Raw genomic sequence first — 6,937 nt, forward strand, 5'->3', positions numbered from 1 at the left:
TACCTGAAGGGGACCTATAAGAAAGATGGGGACAGACTTTTTAGCAGGGCCTGTAGATACAGGACAAGGGGTAATGGTTTTAAACTAAAAGAGGGGAAGATTTAGACTAGATATAAGGAAAAAATTTTTTACACTGAGGGTTGAGAGACACTGGCACAGGTTGCCCAGAGAGGTGGTAAAAGCCCCATCCCTAGAGACATTCAAGGTCAGGTTGGACAGGGCTCCGAGCAACCCGATCTAGTTGAAGATGTCCCTGCTCACTGCAGGGAGGTTGGAGTAGGTGACCTTTAAAGGTCCTTTCCAACCCAAACCATCGTATGGTTCTATGATTGTTCCTAGGAAAAGCCTGATTATTATCTACAGATGTTAGGTGCACATCGGGTTAAGTGTAGACAAAGCATTTGAACTTTGCACTGTTAGTCCTAGGGACACTCTTAGGTGCCCAAGTCCTTTGGTGGTTTCAGCTCCAGGTCTAGTAGGACTATAGAGATTAAGGTCTCTCCCAGAAGCCTACACTTTGGTGCTCTTTGCCTTTCGAAAAAGCCATAGGCACATCTGTAACAAAAAGCAGAAGCTGTCCACAGCTCGGGCACTGCCTCCACAACAGAGGCTGTGCTTCAGTTAAATGGTTGCTAGATTATTTTTTAAAAAAACCAAAACCATTGTCAAAACATTTTTTCCTCTAAGCTCATTGTTGTCAGTAACAGACCTCTGTTTGCTGATATTTCAGTACATACCAAAAAAAACATTCAATTTGAGGCAGGTGGCACAGAAAGTTTTAGCCCAGACACTTGAACTCTGGCAATGATAAGGTGCTGATAACAGAGTCCAATCACAAAAAGCTTGGAGGAATAGCTAGTACCAGCTGCAGGGCTAATGTTACAGATAAATGTGACACACATTGTAAAATAAAATGCTTATAGAAGAGAAAAATCAAACTTCTTAATAGAAATCTTTCCCGGGAGTAAGCTGGGACCTTTGCCAGCAAGCCAGAGCGAAGGGAGCTCCTCTCGTGGTGTAACAAGATGCCGTCAGCAGCAAGCAAGGGGCTTGGCGTTCTGGGAAGGGATGCAGTTGCTTGCACCCACATGGCGGGAAAAGCAGAGGAAGCAGCTCACAAGATATGCCAACAGGCTCAGAGAGGGGAAATGATGGCAGCAAAAATCAGCTTTTACTAATTGCACTGCCAAGTCAAAGGCAGAACCAAGCTGGCCATCGAGAAGAGCAGCTTATTCTTTCTAGTGGACCTTAGCATATGGGATTAGTAGTCCTTGATAGGAACAACTTGCTAAGGAGCACCTTTACTGGTTGCTTAGCTTTCTGCCCTGTTTCCACTTTCAGTTTTGTTTCTTCCTCCACAATAAAGTCCTTGAGCACAGACACGCTATCCTTCACAAACCCATAAAGTACCAAAGCAACTGCTGATTTGTTTTTCATCAGTATAGTTCTTCTAACCTTGGCTACTAACAGGCCAGAGTGTCCCAAGGGAGAGCCAAAGGGAACAGCCTGGAGCTTCTCTTCCCAGGAAGCAGCAGAACAAAAGCTGTGATGACTTTTGTTCAGGTAACTGCCCTATGTGGAAGATAAGTCTTGAGGCTTTTCCCAGAACGATGGTGAGCTATTTTCCCTGCATTTCATGTACTTGCTTCTGTCAGAAATGGATCCCTGAGTAGCCCACAACCAGGACAAGTTTCTATGTGTGCAAAAGGAGACCTACATTTTAAAGGAGACCAATACCAAGTAGGGCACTACAGGTGTCCACAGGGAACCATCCTGTTTAACACCTTCATCAATAGTCTCAAGGAGGTGGAATCTATTCTCCTCATGTTTGCAGAGGGGCTGGTCAATACACTTGAGGTCAGGATATCATCCAGAGAGACAGATAGGCTGGAGGAATGGGCCAACAGAGACCTTATGAAATTCAACACAGGTAACTGGAAAGTCCTGCATCTGGGAAGAAATAACCCCATGGCAACAGTACACACTGAGTACTGCCAGGCTGGGGAGCAGCTCTGCTGAAAAGGCCCTTGGGGGGGATGGATCTGTGCAGCCAGCAAGCTGGATATGAACTGTGACTGTGTCCCAGCAATGGCAAAGGCCAACAGCATCCTGATCTGCATTAACAGGAGCATAACTAGGGAAGTGATTACCTCCAGCTTCTCAGCACCCATTAGACTGCAACCAAAACGTTGTGGCCAGTTTTGCACCCCCCAATATCAGAAAGACATTGACAAACTGGAACGAGCTCAGAGGAGGACAATAAAGATGGTCAGCATGCTGGATGGAGCGTGCTCTGTGAGAAGATGCTGTGGTTACAGGGCTTGTTCAGCCTGGAGAAGAATTTTTTGGGGGGGTGGCTAATGTCAGCTTTCAAATACCTGTGAGGAGCTGATCAAAAAGACAGAGTCAGGCTCCTCACCACGGTGCTTGGTGAGACAACAAGCATAAGTTGGAACAAGAGAAGTTCAGACTCATACAGAAAAACTTTCTTGTCAAGAGACCAGCCAGGCAATGGACCAGGTTCCCCTAAGAGGCTATGCTGTTTCCATCCTTGGAGGTTTTCAAAATCAAATTAGGTAAAGCCCTGAGTAACCCAGTCTGACCTCATGGCTGACCTTGCTTTGAACAGAAGGTTGAACCTCCTGAAGTACCTTCCAGATTGAATTATTTGGTGATCCTATACTTCTAATTCTCTTTAAGCTTTACTGTCCTCATATCCTGGAGATTTTTACAGCCTCTGGTGTAGAAATTAAAAGCATGCAACGTGGCATCCTTTCTGCTTCTACAGGGAAAGGTGTCACTCATTCACCTCCCACACTTGTCATTAAAGCATGATTTGCATGATCAGGAGAGTGGGACTTGACTCAGTCTTCCATCTTCCAACACTATATTTGCCACAAACTGAAAAAAACCCCTTTCTGTGCCACATGTAAAAGCTGCATGCTTACGTGGCTTCCAGGAGAACTTTAGAAAGAAGGAAAATAGAATTTAAAATACAATTAACAATTTTAGTGGATGTTTATGGCAATGGCAATGCTTGAAGGTCTACAAATCACAGTGTTCCCATGTCACAAAGCAGCAATCCTGTTAGGAGCAGATGTTCCCAAGAGCCTCTGGTCTCTTGGTATTCTAAAGCCGGATGAGAAGCTGCCCCTAGGCCTCACGCTGCAAATAAAGCGGTTTCTCATCTAAACCAGGTACAACGATGGCTGTGGCAAGAGTTGACTGGACACAGAAGGGCAGTTAAGTTTTTCATCTTGGCTGCTGAAAGATGAGATTGATTCCTGCTCACCCTTGATTTGTGCAAATTCACTACACAGACAGATGATAGTGGTCCCTTCTCTCTCCTCCCTCCCTCCTCATACATCTGGCAAAGGCAGCCACAGTGCTGTGGAGCAACCACGCCACCCCATAGTATAGCACAGCTGTGGAGCTTTATGGGACTGGAGTCCATCTGAAAACAGACACAGACGCCACTGGCATCTCTGAACAATAAGGATTTTGCTGTCTTCACTCACACACAGAATAAAGTCACAGAGAACTGCAAAGGAGTGACTCGTCCCACACAAGGAGAAGCAAAACAGTAACTTTATTGAACACCCACTGCCACTTTTAACATCTGTCTGCAATTACACTGTGCCCTGAATAGCCTGCAAGTAGACCAAGTCATGAATCAGGACTTGCTGACAACTGGCCCCATCTCTTCCCTGCCCCTGTTGCACTGCCAATGGTTAGATGTAACCTGAAATATCAAGATGTCCACCTCCCTCCTGGGACCTCGCTCTGCCCTGCACAGATAACCACATACTTGGGTACCAAAGTAAGGCGAAGGGCCCAGAAATCCCAGCAACAGAAACACATCAAGGATATTTAAAGCTATTCTTTTAATTACAAACCTCAAGCTGAGGTGAGACTGTGGGTTTGGAAAGGGCTGCCAAGTACTCCATCTTTCCACTAGCAGAAGTGTTGCCTGTGTAAGCTGAAGGTGCAGCCTGATGCAGGCTGCACCAGCACAAAGCCAAAAAAGCAGTCCCACAGTGTCTTTCCCAGCTCTCCTCCATCCTATTCCTTCCTCATTCAGAGCCACAGAGCAGCATCTTGAGATGCAAACTCTTTTTATACAAGAGGATCTGTCATGTTAATGTCACGATTTTGCTGGTGGGACAGAGCAGCAGAAGCACAGTAGTCCAATGCGTGGCAAGTTAGGGATGAAATGCCAACATTAAGAACAAGGCATAAAAGGTCACTTCTCAGCCACAGCCTGAATATCTATTCAACATGAAATAAGCAGCTAGAGAAGAGAAGCATTCAACATGCCATGAATGGCTGCCTTGTGGATTCATTTTGTAGGAGTCACACATGTGGAAGCCAGTGTCCAGCAGTGGAAAAATCTCACTAACCTATTTTTATCATTGCCAGCAAAGTCTGGCAACTGTCTAGATGTTCTAGGTTCATTTAAAAGTGACTTTTGATAGGGTTCAAGGTCCTCACTGCTAGCAGTTCAAATTAGGTTGTTTCCTTAGAGCTGTGACCAGGCAGAAACTGAAGAGGTGGCTATTTCATAATCATCATAATTATACAGTAGCCATAGGCATAAACCACCCTCTAAACATAGAAACCCAACAAAACCCAGCTTGGGCTGTGCCAAGTTAGTGCTTGTTCATGTGTGCCTTATTTGGGGCAGCATCTCACACCCAGGGACTGCATCCCCTGGCCTCATGGGGCATCCCTCCTGGGCAGCACCAGCACCAGGGACTGACTTACTCCACTGCATAGCACCTGGCTCCCAACACAGCTTCCAGGGCTGCCCCACGTCCTCCCAGGGTGCTCACACCCTCACCTGCTTTGCTGTTACCAGCCTCCTGCCAGCAGCAGGCTGGCAATGAAAAAGAAAGAAAACAGGATAAAAAAAAATTGCAGTAGTACTTAGAAAGAGCCCCTACATTGCTCCTATCGTTGCCTACAGCCAGAGGCTCCCTAGGCAGGCGCCCCGCTTGCAAACACCCGTGTTCAGAGCTTGTAAAACAGGGCAGGGCTCAGCTTGAACTTCATACCACATCCCCCATGGAAACTGCATCTGACTCATCTATCACTAGGATTTTAGCCCTCATCGTTGGTTTTTTTTTCCCTCCTCCCTCAGAGCAATTGCTCTGAGCTCATCTTCTGCAAAAACTTGCTCAGACTTACAAATTCAGCTGAAAAACAAAAAATAGTGGAGAGGTACAGCTATTTCCTAAAAACTGCACACACTTCTCTTGATCTCAACGGTCTTTTCCAACCAAGCAATTCTATGATTCTTCTCAAGGGTGGAGGGCGTAAAGTGTAGTCCTGACTGGGATAGCCTGTTAAAATAAATCCAGGCTTTTCTGTCTACTGGAGCAATTCCTTTAAGAGCTCTTTTCCAAGTCACCCTGCAGGTAACTACATCCTCCCCTTCTGCAAATATATCTTCTCTACACCCTTTATGAGTAAGCCTATTAATCACTGAAATGTAGTCAGAATGTGGTAGGATGGATTTAAATTTTTAAATTGTCTGAGAGGATAGGATTTATTCCCACCCCAAACATATTAGGCTCACACCTTTCTTGGACCAGCTGTCATTTTCTCCTTGTACTCAATTATGGTGCTGGTGTGCTAGGATTCCTGTAAAATGACAGCATGCTGTACCACAAAAGACTTTCCCAGCTCCACTGTTAGGGAGGAAGCTATTTTCCAGCAATAAACCCTGTCCCTATGGAAAACCAGGCTCTCTCTGCCATGTTTCACCTTCTTCCAACACTGCTGACCATGCAGCTAGCATGAACCAGCAGGCTAGCTCTGATTTTTCTAAAGCAAGTCTAGAAATCTTTCTTCTGGCATAATTACCTTGTAGATCACCAAATCCAGCCTTCCTCAGGACTCTGAAGTCCTTGCCCCTTAGTCAAATATTTATTTTCCTAAGCTTGCAACAGCAGATATACTGTTTCCTAGTGCATATTCTGCAGGCACTCTATTTTTCCCCTGCTGTCCTTGGCTAGCTTACAACATATAAATAGCCATATCCTTTAGTGGTCTGGCTTTACTATCCCTTGTTTTTCTCACAGCAGCAGACGAAGGGAGCAGCTGACAGCAGCCTCAGAGAACACAGTGCAGAGCCCACCAATGCTTCCCCATCTACAGAAACCAAAACCCAGCAGCAACCTGTGCTCTGTCACATTGCCAGACACATTTCAACAGCTCATGCAAACTTTGCATACTGTTATCCATGTAACAGCATTACAAGTGGTTAACAGTGTTACAGTGCCTAACAACACTTACTCCCATTATCAGTTACAATCTTTTAGTATCCCAACCCAAGCGTCTAGTCCAGGACTGCTCCAATCCCACAGCTCTTTGCTAGCCACAAGCAATGCCCATAGAAATACAACATATAGTGTCACAGTCAGCCACAACACATTTATGTTGAGCAAATTTAGTATAAAGGCTTAGCAGCACCTGTGCTTAATCAAGTAATCTGCTTGTGTCTGGAAATAAAGCTACTTAAGCCGTTTTCCTTTATGGAGTGGTTTATGTACATTCCAGACAGGCTTTGAGGTCTTAACATAGTTACACCTTTCTGTTTACTGATGGGGAAACTACGATACTACAGAAAAGAAAGTAGTATTTTACTTTTGTATGTTTTCCTTCATCCTATCTATTCCTCCCAAAAGATGTTACACCCCACCTCTAGTATAATTTTTTCCTACTCCTAATTTTTTTCCAAGCATTTGCTTCTCTGCTGGTCCACCACACCAGAACAAACCTCAGATTGCAGTTGGGATCCTTGCTCTGTCCCAACTCACGATGCTTTCCCTCCCTTCACAAGCATTACACCAGTGTTAGTCACTCCTGCCACACTATGTGCATGGAAAAAATCTCACTCCGACATTGTCCCAAACAGTGTTTTCCCTTCAGTGTT

Source organism: Antrostomus carolinensis, unplaced genomic scaffold, assembly GCF_000700745.2.
Source record: "Antrostomus carolinensis isolate BGI_N321 unplaced genomic scaffold, ASM70074v2 scaffold31138, whole genome shotgun sequence".
NCBI lineage: Eukaryota > Metazoa > Chordata > Aves > Caprimulgiformes > Caprimulgidae > Antrostomus > Antrostomus carolinensis.